Source organism: Oncorhynchus gorbuscha, linkage group LG03 (assembly GCF_021184085.1).
Source record: "Oncorhynchus gorbuscha isolate QuinsamMale2020 ecotype Even-year linkage group LG03, OgorEven_v1.0, whole genome shotgun sequence".
NCBI classification, from domain to species: Eukaryota; Metazoa; Chordata; class Actinopteri; order Salmoniformes; family Salmonidae; genus Oncorhynchus; species Oncorhynchus gorbuscha.
In genome coordinates, this window is record NC_060175.1 from 27011388 (window position 1) to 27028490 (window position 17103).

At 42.4% G+C, this 17103-nt stretch overlaps 1 long non-coding RNA gene across 1 annotated transcript; it reads right to left on the bottom strand.

Moving 5' to 3' along the window:
• Positions 1-10510: 10510 nt before the first annotated feature.
• LOC124019226 lies at positions 10511-16186 on the bottom strand. The gene is made up of 2 exons (XR_006835756.1): positions 15809-16186; positions 10511-12335 (listed from the first exon to the last, which is right to left on the bottom strand). It is a non-coding gene; the product is annotated as an uncharacterized LOC124019226 (long non-coding RNA).
• Between the last annotated feature and the right edge of the window lie 917 nt (positions 16187-17103).

Genomic DNA, 17103 nt, shown 5'->3' on the forward strand with positions numbered 1-17103 from the left:
TATTTTTCCTTTCGTACTCTGCTATTTGCACATTGTTACAACACTGTACATAGCCATAATTTAATCTTTGAAATGTATCTATTCCTTTGAAACTTTTGTGAGTAATGTTTACTGTTAATTGTTTATTTCACATTTGAATTGAATTGAGAAAGAGCGAGTGATTATTCAATATCATTGTCTCTTTGCTCTCTCTGTCGGGCCCACTTCCCAGTTACCTAAAATAGGTTGTTTTTAGGGAATGTTTTAGAGTAAAATGAAACTTATATTGGCAGTTATACTGAACAAAAATATAAATGCAACATGTAAAGTGTTGACCCTTGTTTCATGAGCTGAAATAAAAAATCCCAGAGAGAAAGCGTATTTCTCTCAAAATGGTGCACATAATTGTTTACATCCTTGTTAGTGAGCATTTCTCCTTTGCCAAGATAATCCATCCACCTGACAGGTGTGGCATATCAAGAAGCTGATTAAATAGCATGATCAATACACAGGTGCACCTTGTGCTGGGGCCTATAAAAGTACACTCTAAAATGTGCCGTTTTGTAACACAACACAATGCCACAGATGTCTCAAGTTTGAGCGAGCGTTCAATTTGCATGTTGACTGCAGGAATGTCCACCAGAGCTGTTGCCAGATAATTGAATGTTAATTTCTCTACCATAAGCCACCTCCAATGTCATTTTAGAGAATTTGGCAGTACGTCCAACTGGCTTCACAACCGCAGACCACGTGTATGGCTTTGTGTGGGCAAGTGGTCAACATTTTGAACAGTGTCCCATGGTAGTCGTGGGGTTATACTGTAGTATGGGCAGGCATAAGCTACGTACAACAAACACAATTGCGTTTTTTTGATGGCAATTTGAATGCACAGAGATACCGTGATGCGATCGTGAGGCCCATTGTCATACCATTCATCCTCGTCCATCACCTCAGCATGATAATGCATGGCCCCATGTCGCAAGGATCTGTACACAATTCCTGGAAGTTTAACATTTTCCAGTTCTTCAGCATACTCACCAGACATATCACCCATTGAGCATGTTTGGGATACTCTGGATCGACGTGTATGACAGCATGTCCCAGTACCCGCAAGATCCAGAAACTTCACACAGCCATTGAAGAGGAGTTGGATAACATTCAACAGGCCACAATCAACAGTGTGATCAACTCTATGCGAAGGAGATGTCACGCTGCATGAAGCAAATGGTGCTCACACCAGATACTGACTGGTTTTCTGATCCACGCCCCTACCTTTTTTTTAAGGTATGTTTGACCAACTGATGCATATCTATATTCCCAGTCATGTGAAATCCATAGATTAGGGCCTTTTCAATTCATTTTGATTGACTGATTTCCTTATATGAACTGTAACTCCGTAAAATCATTGAAATTGTTGAATGTTGCGTTTATATTTTTATTCAGTGTATGTAGCCTACGTCTAGTGCACCCATGGCTACAGATTTTACAGAATCAATGTCTGCATACTGCATACTTATGCTTCCATAGAGCAATAACAGTTGGCTCCACTCCACTTAATACACTCACAAATCAGCATAAAACTGATAAAGGTTAATGAGCACATTCCGTTTATGTTGATCCAACAACACCCATGCACCTTGAAACTCAGAAAACTCCAGATACAGAGCATGTTCTTTTACATTTCCAAACCAAATTAAAATGATGTTGGTCTTGAAATAGTAAACATCAAAATCTTTAATTCATATCCATCTGCAGGATAATGGGTTCAGGGTTAATAAACAATGGTATTCCCCTGATACACTGCATTTATTTGACACTTGAGGTTATGTAGTGGGCAATGTTCCATTTAAGCTGCACAAATGTGCGGGGACTGCCACTCAGAATAAATATCAGCCTGTGCAGAGAAGCACGAGATTGAACTTCACTCAACTTTCTAGAGTTTTCCCCCTCACCGCTGGCCCACTCATTAGGCAGGATTAGGCGGGCGGCATTTTCTGAGCTAAAGTGTCCAAGATGCACCTCCAACAACAACACATAAAACCTCACGTAATTCTACCCCAAAACAATGCCAATTTCTCTCAACCAGTGGCATAATGGGCTTTTTAGTTGAGCGCTGATGCCGCCCTGTGATAACCAATGCCCACTTTGTCAAAGGCAGGTGCGCAAAATATGTTGCTTGTCCATTGCCAATGCGCCTCTCCAGGGTGCTGTTGGAAAGACTCATTGCTGTGATGCTCCACCAACAATCCATAAAAAAAAATATATCTAAAATGAATCATGTAGCAGATACAGGATATGGTATGGAAGAGTATGTAGCCTTTTCTGTAGATACAGGCTGGAGATAAAATGTATTGCAATGTATTGAACGGACACTTATCATGCATGTTTCTCTGATCAAATACCCTAACCTAAAATGGCGCCCAATCAAATAAAACATGTGCTGTCAGCTTAACAAACAACATATCCTAAAACCGGACAGGTCAAAGTAAAAATGAATATGGAATGGGCAATCACAACTGTTGTCCAGGAGTTTCACCCAATTGTCATGATCAGTGGTTTCAAGTTTGCTTCTGTACATTTTTGACCAGGTTATCATAGCAAAACAGAAAGAAATATTTCTGCATTTCCTGCTGTGTAAACACATTGCAAATAGGCTCACGATAACGTCTGATAAAGTTGGTTAGCTGATATTCAGAGCTTAAATAGCCAAATTGATTAGTCACAAGAATCAACACTAATAATATCAAACCTCAAGATAAGACACAGATGCAGACAGTTCAAAATAACAAACGTTTATTTACAAGAAGAAAAAAAGAGTTATACTTGTTTCTACTGACAGTGCAATGATTTCAAATCAAATTTATTTATATAGCCCTTCGTACATCAGCTGATATCTCAAAGTGCTGTACAGAAACCCAGCCTAAAACCCCAAACAGCAAGCAATGCAGGTGTAGAAGCACGGTGGCTAGGAAAAACTCCCTAGAAAGGCCAAAACTTAGGAAGAAACCTAGAGAGGAACCAGGCTATGTGGGGTGGCCAGTCCTCTTCTGGCTGTGCCGGGTGGAGATTATAACAGAACATGGCCAAGATGTTCAAATGTTCATAAATGACCAGCATGGTCGAATAATAGTAAGGCAGAACAGTTGAAACTGGAGCAGCAGCATGGCCAGGTGGACAGCAAGGAGTCATCATGTCAGGTAGTCCTGGGGCATGGTCCTAGGGCTCAGGTCAGTTGAAAGTGGAGCAGCAGCATGGTCAGGTGGACTGGGGACAGCAAGGAGTCATCATGTCAGGTAGTCCTGGGGCATGGTCCTAGGGCTCAGGTCCTCCGAGAGAGAGAAAGAAAGAAGGAGAGAATTAGAGAACGCACACTTAGATTCACACAGGACACCGAATAGGACAGGAGAAGTACTCCAGATATAACAAACTGACCCTAGCCCCCCGACACAAACTACTGCAGCATAAATACTGGAGGCTGAGACAGGAGGGGTCAGGAGACACTGTGGCCCCATCCGAGGACACCCCCGGACAGGGCCAAACAGGAAGGATATAACCCCACCCACTTTGCCAAAGCACAGCCCCCACACCACTAGAGGGATATCTTCAACCACCAACTTACCATCCTGAGACAAGGCTGAGTATAGCTTACAAAGATCTCCGCCATGGCACAACCCAAGGGGGGGCGCCAACCCAGACAGGAAGATCACATCAGTGACTCAACCCACTCAAGTGACGCACCCCTCCTAGGGACGGTATGAAAGAGCACAAGTAAGCCAGTGACTCAGCCGCTGTAATATGGGTTAGAGGCAGAGAATCCCAGTGGAAAGAGGGGAACCGGCCAGGCAGAGACAGCAAGGGCGGTTCGTTGCTCCAGAGCCTTTCCATTCACCTTCCCACTCCTGGGCCAGACTACACTCAATCATATGACCCACTGAAGAGATGAGTCTTCAGTAAAGACTTAAAGGTTGAGACCAAGTTTGCTTCTCTGACATGTGTAGGCAGACCGTTCCATAAAAATGGAGCTCTATAGGAGAAAGCCCTGCCTCCAGCTGTTTGCTTAGAAATTCTAGGGACAATTAGGAGGCCTGCGTCTTGTGACCGTAGCGTACGTGTAGGTATGAACGGCAGGACCAAATCAGAGAGATAGGTAGGAGCAAGCCCATGTAATGCTTTGTAGGTTATCAGTAAAACCTTAAAATCAGCCCTTGCTTTGACAGGGAGCCAGTGTAGAGAGGCTAGCACTGGAGTAATATGATCAAATTTTTTGGTTCTAGTCAGGATTCTAGCAGCCGTATTTAGCACTAACTGAAGTTTATTTAGTGCTTTATCCGGGTAGCCGGAAAGTAGAGCATTGCAGTAGTCTAACCTAGAAGTGACAAAAGCATGGATTAATTTTTCTGCATCATTTTTGGACAGAAAGTTTCTGATTTTTGCAATATTACGTAGATGGAAAAAAGCTGTCCTCGAAATGGTCTTGATATGTTCTTCAAAAGAGAGATCAGGGTCCAGAGTAACGCCGAGGTCCTTCACAGTTTTTTTTTAGATGACTGTACAACCATTAAGATTAATTGTCAGATTCAACAGAAGATCTTTGTTTCTTGGGACCTAGAACAAGCATCTCTGTTTTGTCCGAGTTTAATAGTAGAAAGTTTGCAGCCATCCACTTCCTTATGTCTGAAACACATGCTTCTAGCGAGGGCAATTTTGGGGCTTCACCATGTTTCATTGAAATGTACAGCTGTGTGTCATCCGCATAGCAGTGAAAGTTAACATTATGTTTTCGAATAACATCCCCAAGAGGTAAAATGTATAGTGAAAACAATAGTGGTCCTAAAACGGAACCTTGAGGAACACCGTAATTTACAGTTGATTTGTCAGAGGACAAACCATTCACAGAGACAAACTGATATCTTTCCGACAGATAAGATCTAAACCAGGCCAGAACATGTCCGTGTAGACCAATTTGGGTTTCCAATCTCTCCAAAAGAATGTGGTGATCGATGGTATCAAAAGCAGCACTAAGGTCTAGGAGCACGAGGACAGATGCAGAGCCTCGGTCTGATGCCATTAAAATGTCATTTACCACCTTCACAAGTGCCGTCTCAGTGCTATGATGGGGTCTAAAACCAGACTGAAGCATTTCGTATACATTGTTTGTCTTCAGGAAAGCAGTGAGTTGCTGCGCAACAGCCTTCTCTAAAAATTTTGAGAGGAATGGAAGATTCGATATAGGCCGATAGTTTTTTATATTTTCTGGGCCAAGGTTTGGCTTTTTCAAGAGAGGCTTTATTACTGCCACTTTTAGTGAGTTTGGTACACATCCAGTGGATAGAGAGCCATTTATTATGTTCAACATAGGAGGGCCAAGCACAGGAAGCAGCTCTTTCAGTAGTTTAGTTGGAATAGGGTCCAGTATGCAGCTTGAAGGTTTAGAGACCATGATTATTTTCATCATTGTGTCAAGAGATATAGTACTAAAACACTTGAGCGTCTCTCTTGATCCTAGGTCCTGGCAGAGTTGTGCAGACTCAGGACAACTGAGTTTTGGAGGAATACGCAGGTTTAAAGAGGAGTCCGTAATTTGCTTTCTAATAATCATAATCTTTTCCTCAAAGAAGTTCATGAATTTATCACTGCTAAAGTGAAAGTGATCCTCTCTTGGGGAATGCTGCTTTTTAGTTAGCTTTGCGACAGTATCAAAAAGGAATTTCAGATTTTTCTTATTTTCCTCAATTAAGTTAGAAAAATAGGATGATCGAGCAGCAGTAAGGGCTCTTCAGTACTGCACGGTACCGTCTGTCCAAGCTAGTCGGAAGACTTCCAGTTTGGTGTGGCGCCATTTCCGTTCCAATTTCCTGGAAGCTTGCTTCAGAGCTCGGGTATTTTCTGTGTACCAGGGAGCTAGTTTCTTATGAGAAATGTTTTTAGTTTTTAGGGGTGCAACTGCATCTAGGGTATTGCGCAAGATTAAATTGAGATCCTCAGTTAGGTGGTTAACTGATTTTTGTCCTCTGGCGTCCTTGGGTAGGCAGAGGGAGTCTGGAAGGGCATCAAGGAATCTTTGTGTTGTCTGTGAATTTATAGCACGACTTTTGATGGTCCTTGGTTGGGGTCTGAGCAGATTATTTGTTGCAATTGCAAACGTAATAAAATGGTGGTCCGATAGTCCAGGATTATGAGGAAAAACATTAAGATCCACAACATTTATTCCATGGGACAAAACTAGGTCCAGCGTATGACTGTGACAGTGAGTGGGTCCAGAGACATGTTGGACAAAACCCACTGAGTCGATGATGGCTCCGAAAGCCTTTTGGAGTGGGTCTGTGGACTTTTCCATGTGAATATTAAAGTCACCAAAGATTAGAATATTATCTGCTATGACTACAAGGTCCGATAGGAATTCAGGGAACTCAGTGAGAAACGCTGTATATGGCCCAGGAGGCCTGTAAACAGTAGCTATAAAAAGTGATTGAGTAGGCTGCATAGATTTCATGACTAGAAGCTCAAAAGACGAAAACGTCATTTTTTTTTGTAAATTGAAATTTGCTATCGTAAATGTTAGCAACACCTCCTCCGCCTTTGCGGGATGCACGGGGGATATGGTCACTAGTGCAGCCAGGAGGTGAGGCCTCATTTAAAACAGTAAATTCATCAGGCTTAAGCCATGTTTCAGTCAGGCCAATCACATCAAGATTATGATCAGTGATTAGTTCATTGACTATAATTGCCTTTGAAGTAAGGGATCTAACATTAAGTAGCCCTATTTTGAGATGTGAGGTATCATGATCTCTTTCAGTAATGACTGGAATGGAGGTGGTCTTTATCCTAGTGAGAGTGCTAAGGCGAACACCGCCATGTTTAGTTTTGCCCAACCTAGGTCGAGGCACAGACACGGTCTCAATGGTGATAGCTGAGTTGACTACACTGACTGTGCTAGTGGCAGACTCCACTATGCTGGCAGGCTGGCTAACAGCCTGCTGCCTGGCCTGCACCCTATTTCATTGTGGAGCTAGAGGAGTTAGAACCCTGTCTATGTTGGTAGATAAGATGAGAGCACCCCTCCAGCTAGGATGGAGTCCGTCACTCCTCAGCAGGCCAGGCTTGGTCCTGTTTGTGGGTGAGTCCCAGAAAGAGGGCCAATTATCTACAAATTCTATCTTTTGGGAGGGGCAGAAAACAGTTTTCAACCAGCGATTGAGTTGTGAGACTCTGCTGTAGAGCTCATCACTCCCCCTAACTGGGAGGGGGCCAGAGACAATTACTCGATGCCGACACATCTTTCTAGCTAATATGCACGCAGAAGCTATTTTGTGCTTGGTGATCTCTGACTGTTTCATCCTAACATCGTTGGTGCCGACGTGGATAACAATATCTCTATACTCTCTACACTCGCCAGTTTTAGCTTTAGCCAGCACCATCTTCAGATTAGCCTTAACGTCGGTAGCCCTGCCCCCTGGTAAACAGTGTATGATCGCTGGATGATTCGTTTTAAGTCTAATACTGCGGGTAATGGAGTCGCCAATGACTAGAGTTTTCAATTTGTCAGAGCTAATGGTGAGAAGCTTCGGCGTCTCAGACCCCGTAACGGGAGGAGTAGAGACCAGAGAAGACTCGGCCTCTGACTCCGACCCGGTTGAAAGTTTCTGTCGGCTGAATGAGCGACACCGGTTGAGCTTTCCTACAATATTTCCTACAGTATTAAATGTGATGTTAATAGTGACATTGGATGCAGTCGTCAGTATGGCTATAACCGTGCCATAATGAATGCACCCATCATAGTAAAATTATTCTGAAAGTAAACCGTGTGTGTGTGTGTGTGTGTGTATGTCAGTCTATGTGCCCATGTGTGTACATACAGTATACTCCCTCTACCTTTCCTCTCAGTTTATTCAGAAGCTTGTGAACAAGATGTTTCGGAAGCATTGGGATGTTCAGCTGTTCAACAGGTCACCCTGTTCTGGATTTGCATCATGTCCATCTACCCCCTGGGAAGGCTGCCGGAGCTCTTATAGCTGAACCTATGAGCGTAACCTTTGGAGGATAATTTGACTTATGTGATGAATACATTTTGGCCTACTTTGGAAGGCAATGTTATTAATATCAATATCAGCTTTTTACACAAGGATGTCTGGTAACCTTGGTATGTTGTCCTCACTGAGAAGCTTATTACATTTTATTTGTACGTTGTATTTTTGAACGTTGCCAATTTTATCAATCAATAAAATGTATCTATTAAACCCTTCTTACATCAGCTGATGTCACAAAGTGCTGTACAGAAACCCAGTGTCATGCCCTGACCTTAGTGAGCTTTGTTTTCTTTATTATTTGGTTAGGTCAGGGTGTGACAAGGGTGGTTTGTGTAGTTGCATTGTCTAGGGTTTTTTGTATGTTTATGTGGTTTTCTAGTCTAGGTGTTTATATGTCTATGGATGCCTAGATTGGTTCTCAATCAGAGGCAGCTGTTTATCATTGTCTCTGATTGGGGAACATATTTAGGTAGCCATATTCCTTGGATAGTTTGTGGGTTGTTATTCTATGTTTAGTTGTCTGTTTGCACTAGTCATATAGCTTCACGTTTTGTTCAAATCAAATCAAAATCTATCCCAGGCCTCATCCAGCTCCTCACTCTCCCCTGGTTCCCAGAAAGCTCTCAATACATCCTCATAGACCAGAGGAAAAGGAGGCCTGTATCAATGGTAGGTAGGAGGAGAGCCAGACCATGACCTGTGTTAGTCTGTGGCTGTGTGCAGTACTTTGTTGTCCGAGCCACATGGCTCTGTTCCTCTTGTATGCGAGTTAGTGTGAGCGATATATACAGTAAAAACATGAGCAAGTTCTGCTGCTGTTATTCATTATTCTGCATCTGCAGGGATGGAAAGTCTATCAATTGCATGCATCTGTGTATTTAAAAAAATAATTTGCTTGTATTTACATAATGCATTGTGTGTGCATGCATGTTAGCCTTGTGGCATCTGCGTGGCTGTGAGATCCAGCAGTCAGAGTTGGATGAGATCCTCCAGGAGCAGGCAATCAACAGGTCAAGGGCAGGCAGAGGTCAGTAATCCAGGTCAGAGTCCGTAAAGTGCAGAACGGCAGGGTCAGGGCAGGGAGGGGTCAGTCATCCAGGGCAGTGTCAAAAGGTACAGAACAGCAAGCTCAGGGCAGGCAGGATGGTCAAAAACCGGGAGAACTAGAAAACAGGAACTAACACAAATCAGGCGTATGGGGAAGAAATGCTGGTAGGCTTGAGACAAGACAAACTGGCAACAGACAAACAGAAAACACGGGTATAAATGCACAGGGGAAAATGGGCAACACCAGGAGCGGGGTGGAGACAAGCACAAGACAGGTGAAACAGATCAGGGTGTGACAATTAAAGCCAATGCAATGGCCTGTTTTACAAATGGTGGGCCTACCAAATGGATGGGCATTCATCAAATTCCATTGCTGTCCAACGTGGTAGGCTTACATCCCAGGCGGCATTTTGTCTTTCCCAGGGTGGCAAAAATGTAAGGACCGGCCCTGTTCCCATTTTACATTATCAAAGTTTCCCTTTACTGTGGAAATTGTGATCGAATCAATGCAATATTAGCGTTCAATGCAACATACCAAAACAAACTATGCAGAACGCTTTAGAGTAGGATTCTATTGCATTGACACACATGACTCAGCCAGTACTCTAAAAAGATTGGTGTGGCATAACCAATCAGAGTTGCATTTGGCCTATATGCAAATAGACCATTGCCATATATGGATCTGTGCCATTCACTTTGAATTGGACTGTGTTTACAGCATGAGTGGTGGTGAGTAGATGTGCTTGTTTTGAGATCAAAGCTGCATGTACTGAAGCCATGTGTGGACATTTGTTCATATCCTTTACCAGTTAGTGAGTTATTAGCCTAGTTGTAGATTTATAGTCAGCAATGGGGGAGTGATTGCTTTCTACAAAGCACAACAAGTGTGTACATTTCTAGACCTTTTTGAAAAGCAAGTCAGATAAAGAGCTTTCTTTGTCTTAAAGGGGCAGTATTGTATTTTGAGACAGGCTTGAATAAGCTAAGTAGCCAATAGGCAGAGGGTTGCATCATTTGTCTGATTCTCTGTTATAATGGTATAAGAATAATAATGCATTTTATTTTGTAAAGTGGTTTCTTGCATCAAACATTTTCAGTCACCTCCATGTCTGAAGGACAAGTGGATAAACAGGTTAATGTCAATCCCAACATGTTTTTTTTCAAAAGGCTCATGAAATGTAGGCCTACATTGAACATCACACATTGGCTGCTAAACACCACCACTACTGTAGGCTGAATGATAGAACAGCTATTTCCATGTTATAATGTTATTGGATGCATTTTGTCCATTGTTTTTGATGGTAGGCCACCCTGGTAGACCTACTTTATGATCAAATAGCCTCAGTAGCCTACTTGATCATTGTCTGTAACTTAAAGCGAGTGCAGCCTCAGTGTTCACAGTAAATGTTCAAGTTTAGGCTCAGCAGACTTAATTTGCTCCGTGCCTAATTTTTTTAAAGGGAAGATTGGTAGCGGGTCACCAGAATTGTCATCATGCTTCACTGTGCTCGGTCCTGTAATTGCATTATAATGTGTGAGCACGTCGCCCCATGACACCAAGTGTTTGACCCATAATGTAAATGTTTGCTCCACTATATTTATGCAAACTTATTCACTACAAAATGATATTCGATACCACTTACTTTCTGCAGTTTGCCAGTTGTCTTAGAGCTTTGGATCTACAGGAGTCTGTTGGGAACCATAATATTGACCCATGTCAGAGAGAATTGTCTGTTTGGAGATGAGTTAGTGAGATACACTAATTTACCACCAGAAAGTTAATGAGAGAACAGCTAAAAAAAAAGAAAGTTTGTTCAATGGGTTCAAAAATAAATAGTACATTGTAGTAATATCCAAAAGTGACAACAGTAATAGTGCAAATTTAACTTAAAATTAAAGGGTTGAATTTAACCAGGAAGTTTTGTTAAGCATGATTAATGAATCAGTCTTGATTTAACCCAGTTTAACCTTTTCCTGTGGTCAGAGGCATTTTTGGCAGTCTTTATCTATGTTGGTGCAACCCACCCTGATTTGTCACTGCTGGCTAAATTATTAGATTAATAAATTAGATATGGCTAGTTGACTTATAGAAACATAAGCCACAATAGCTAAAATTTGTAGTCATACCAAAAATACAGCACATGCAATGTCATTTGATCACTTAAACCACCTCCAGGGGCAGTTTTATAATTAAACCCTAATCTAAGTTTAAATTAGATTTTGAAACAAGAGTAGATTTGATCCTGGTTCAAAGTGAAAATGTAGATTAGATGAAGAGTTAAATGGAACTAGGACTAATTCCATACTAGGTTTAACGTTTTATGCAACAGGATTCATATCAACCTTAATTTAAGTGTTCATTCATGTTGCTGCAAACCCACCCTGGTATTTTACAACTGTTTTTACTTTAAAGTATTGTATTAAACTCAAATGCAATTACTCATAAGCCTTCAATGCAGCACCATCTGCTGGCTGGACAGCAACATTTGAAGAGGCTGATCCGTATTAGCCAATGATGTTGGTAATAGCCTATAATACTGTATGTGCCTCAATTCAACTTGGTGACCTACAGGCTACACAAACCTTTAAATGTCACACATTGATGTCAACTGGAAATTTGCTGTACTTATAGTAGAGATGTTTTGGGGGTCTGCGCTCTGTGTCCTGGACAACCTGTATGACTCAAGCACTTTTACAACGACTTTATGGATGACCGAATAGTTCCAATGTTACAATTTTGCTTGAAAATATAATCTAACCAACTTATCATTTGTGTTTTGAAGAAAAATATATATACTTGTTTCTACTGACAGGGCAATGAGGAGGCCTGTATCAATGGTAGGTAGGAGGAGAGCCAGACCATGACCTGTGTTAGTCTGTGGCTATGTGCAGTACTTTCTTGACCGAGCCACATGGCTCTGTTGCTCTTGTATGCGAGTTAGTGTGAGCGATATATAAAAACATGAGCAAGTTCTGCTGCTGTTATTCATTATTCTGCATCAGCAGGCATGGAAAGTCTTTGTATCAATTGCATGCATCTTTGTACTTTTTAAAATCATTTGTTTGCATTTACATAATGCATTGTGTGTGCATGCATGTTAGCCTTGTGGCGTCTACGTGGCTGTGAGATCCAGCGGTCAGAGTTGGATGAGATCCTCCAGGAGCAGGCTGAGGTTAAAGTCCTGACGCCCAGCAGACCCTGGGAGTTGTTGGCTGACCGTAACATCCACTGGCAGGTGATCTCCATCAGTAGCACCATGCAACTGTGGCAATGACTTGATTCTGCAAAAACATTAGAACTCGGAACTCAGATCGTAGACCTTATAAGATCTTTATTTTTCAACAGGGAAATTCATTTGTAATACATTATGTAGGCTACATGTGTCACATAAAATCACAAATACTACACTACATGACAAAGTATATGGACACCTGCTCACCAGACATCTCATTCCAAAATCATGGGCATTAATATAGTTTGTCCACCCTTTGCTGCTATAACAGCCTCCACTTGCTGCGGGGACTTGCTTCCATTCAGCCAAAAGAGCATTGGTGAGGTCGGGCACTGATGTTGGGCGATTAGGCCTGGCTCACAGTGTGCATTCCAATTCATCCCAAAGGTGTTTGACGGGGGTTCCGGTCAGGGCTCTGTGCAGGCCAGTCAAGTTCTTCCACACTGATCTCAAAAAAATCATTTCTGTATGGGGGTATTGTCATGCTGAAACAGGAAAAGGCCTTCACCAAAATGTTGCCACAAAGTTGGAAGCACAGAATCGTCTAGAATGTCATTGTGTGCTGTAGCGTTAAAATTTCCCCTGACTTGAACTAAGGGGCCTAGCCCGAACCCCAGACCCTTATTCCTTTACAGATGACATCATGCATTAGTTGAAGTGTAACAATGATAATTTGCAGGCCTCTCTCATCTTTGTAAGTAGGAGAACTTGCACAATTGGTGGCTGACTAAATATTTTTTGCTTTTTTTGATACCGTAGAATAGTATAGAAAACATACACACATGATGAGTATTGACATATGTAAACATTATTAAAGTGATTAGTGTTCCTTAAAGTGGCCAGTGATTCCTAGTCTATGCCTGTAGGTAGCAGCCTCTAATGTGCTAATGATGGCTGTTTAACAGTCTGATGGCCTTGAGATATAAGCTGTTTTTCAGTCTCTCGGTCCCAGCTTTGATGCACCTGTAGTGACCTCACCTTCTGGAAGAAAGCAGGGTGAACAGGCAGTGCTCTGGTGGTTTATATCCTTGATAATCTTTTTGGCCTTCCTGTGACGTCGGGTGCTGTAAGTGTCCTGGAGGGCAGGTAGTTTTCCCCCGGTATTGCGTTGGGCAGACTGTACCCCCCCTCTGGTGAGCCTTGCAGTTGTGGGCGGTGCAGTTGCCGTACCAGGTGGTGATACAGCCCAACAGGATGCTCTCAATTGTGAATCTGTAAAAGTTTTAGGTGACAAGCCCAATTTCTTTAGCATCCTGAGGTTGAGGCTCTGTTGTACTTTCTTCACCACATTGTCTGTGTGGGTGGTCCAGTTAAGTTTGTCAGTGATGTGTACGCCAAGGAACTTGAAGCTTTCCACCTTCTCCACTGAGGTCCCGTTGATGTAGATAGGGGGGTGCACCCTCTGCTGTTTCCTGAAGTCCACAATAATCTCCATTGTTTTGTTGACGTTGAGTGAGAAATTGTTTTCCAGGCACCGCACTCCCAGGGGCCTCTCCTCCTCCCTGTAGGCCGTCTCGTAATCGTTGGTAATCAAGCCTACTACTGTTGTGTAGTCTGCAAACCTGATTATTAGAGTTGGAGGTGTGCATGGCCACGCAGTCATGGGTGAACAGAGAGTACAGGAGAGGACTGAGCACGTACCCTTATGGGGCCCCAGTGTTGAAGATCAGCGACGTGGAGATGTTATTTCCTACCTACACCAGCTGGGGGTGGCCCATCAGGAAGTCCAGGACCAAGTTGCACAGGGCACGGTTCAGACCCAGGGCCCCAAGCTTGATGATGATCTTGGATGGTACTATGGTGTTGAAGGCTGAGCTATAGTCAATGAACAGCATTCTTACATAGGTATTCCTCTTGTCCAGATGGGATAGGGCAGTGTGCAGTGTGATGGCGATTGCATCCTCAGTGGATCTATTGGGATCTATATATGCAAATTGAAGTGGGTCTAGGGTGTCAGGTGAGGTGGAGGAGATATGATACTTAACTAGCCTCACAAAGCACTTCAAGCTGACAGAATTGAGTGCTACGTGGCGATAGTCATTTTAGTTATCTTTGCTTTCTTGGGTACAGAAACAATAGTGGACATCTTGAAGCAAGTGGGGAAAGCAGACTGAATAGGGAGAAATTGAATATGTCCGTAAACACTCCAGTCAGCTGGTCTGCGCATGTTCTGAGGACGCAGCTAGGGATGCCGTCTAGGCTGGCAGCCTTGCGAGGGTTAACCTGTTTAAATGTCTTACTCATGTCGGCCACGGAGAACGATAGCCCACAGTCCTTGGGAGCGGGCCGAGTCGGTGGCACTGTTATTCTCAAAGCAGGTGAAAGTGTTTAGCTTGTCTGGAAGCAAGATGTCGGTGTCTGCGAAAAGCCTGGTTTTTCCCTGTGTAGTCCGTGATGTATGTGGCAGGGTCTACAGACGTCTCCTGTCTGAGCCATTGAATTGCAACTCCACTTTGTCTCTGTACTAACTTTTTGCCTGTTTGATTGCCTACTGAAGGGAATAGCTACACTGTTTGTATTCAACCATATTCCCAGTCACCTTGCCATGGTGAAGGCTGCCATCTATCCACAGTTTTTCATTTGGGTAGGTTTTAAGTCATAGTGGGAACAACATCCCCTATACACTAAACTCCCCAAATACAGTTGTGCCAAGCTTGTAGCGTCATACCCAAGAAGACTATAGGCTGTATTCACTGCCAAAGGAGCTTCAACAAAGTACTAAGTAAAGGGTGAATACTTATGTAAATGTGATAGTGGGGTATTGTGTGTTAGATTGATGAGGAAAAAAAATGTTTTAATCCATTTTAGAATAAGGCAGATGTAAAAAAAAAAAAAAAAAAAAAAAATTACATTACATTAAGTGTGTGCCCTCAGGCCACACTTACCTGTCTGCCTGATTCTGACCTGATTACAAACCTCTGCCTGCCCTGACCCCGAGCCTGCCTGCCATCCAGATCCTCAAAAAGTTCTACAGCTGCACCATCCTGACTGGTTACATCACCGCCTGATATGGCAACTGCTCTGCATCCCACCACAAGGTGCTACAGAGGGTACTGCCCAGTACATCACTGGGGCCAAGCTTCCTGACATCCAGGACCTCTATACTAGGCGGTGTCAGAAGGCCCTAAATATTGTCAAAGACTCCAGCCACCTTAGTCATAGACTTCTCTCTGCTACCTCACGGCAAGCGGTACCGGAGTGCCAAGTCTAGGTCCAAAAGACTCCTTACCAGCTTCTACCTCCAAGCCATAAGTGTTGAACAGTTCATCAAATGGCTACCCAGACTATTTGCATTGACCCAGTCTTTTTTTACGCTGCTGCGACTGTTTTATTATCTATGCATAGTCAATTTACCCCTACCTACATGTACAGATTGCCTCAATAACCTTGACTAACCTGTATACCCGCACATTGACTCGGTATTGTATACAGTATAGCCTCGTTATTGTTATTTTACTGTGTTACTTTAAAAAAAAACTTTAGTTTATTCAGTAAATATTCTCTTAAATCTTAATTTCTTACCTGCATTGTTGGTTACGGGCTTGTACGTAAGCATTTCACGGTAATGTACTGTTGCGTTGACGCACTGAAGGTAGGTGAGGAGTCAAACGCAGGCAGAAATGTCAGTGTAGCGTAAATTATAACCAGGGCAAGTCTAAAAACACGGTACAGTACAATACCCCCAAAACAACGCCCAATGCAATGGGAACTAACAGTACTCCCGTATGGCGCAAAAAACAAATACACGGAGGAAAGCCTCCACAAGCAACAAGAAAAATAATCCCGCACAAACCTAAGCAGGGGTAAATATACACACAGAAATTAAAGCAAATGAAAACCAGGTGTGAATGAACCAAAGACAAAACAGACGGAAAATGAAACATGGATCGGTGATGGCTGGTAGACCGGCGACGCCAACGCCGAACAGGGAGAGGAACCACCTGCCGTGGAAGTCGTGACATGTACTCCGTTTACTTGTCAATTTGAACCATGTGGCTTTTCAGCAGCTGGTATGAAATACTGTTCTTGAATTCTACTGTGACCAGTTTTTGTTAATTAAGATACTCCAACAAAAAAAAGTGAAATCAGTCATAACCCTGTCACTATATTCTAGTCGGGGGTCCTATGTGTCTTGAGAGGATTTTTAAAAGTTGTATCAGTCAGAAATTATATTGTTATCAAATTTGGAATGGTGAAAAAATTATGTTCAGGTAAATGTGCGGTTCAACTGCTGCTGCCCCATGTATCATGGGGTTATCATAAGGATATGGTGGATGATATTTTAACAAGGTGAAACAATTATATCCAAATCTACTGTATGTTCAGATAAATATTATACTGTATATATATATATTTCACAAATCGTTATTATCAAATGATCCAACTGTCTGTTGTTTTGAAAATAGTGTGTTCTATTTCATTGTTTGGAATAGATTGTGTGATAATAAATTATCTTCTTGTTGTAATTTAATATAATTCTGTTACGTTGGAAAATAAATGCTCTTGTAAGTTAATAAGTGTTTACAGGCTTTCTTCTTTGGTCACAAGTGGTCTACCATTCCATAGACATCCTTTAGACAACTCAATCAACACATTTGTTATGGCAAGAACATGATGACCCCAGATTTGTCCAAATCAACAAGACTATGCAAGGTATCTGTCTAGATATAAACTAACTGATTACACAATATGCTAAACACTGGACATAAAGGGAGACCCCCATGTCATTTCATGTTCTTTATCATGGCAGGAAATTTTACTATCGGTCTGGTACATTGGCTTTTTTATCATCAACTAAATTAGCATCACACAGGTTT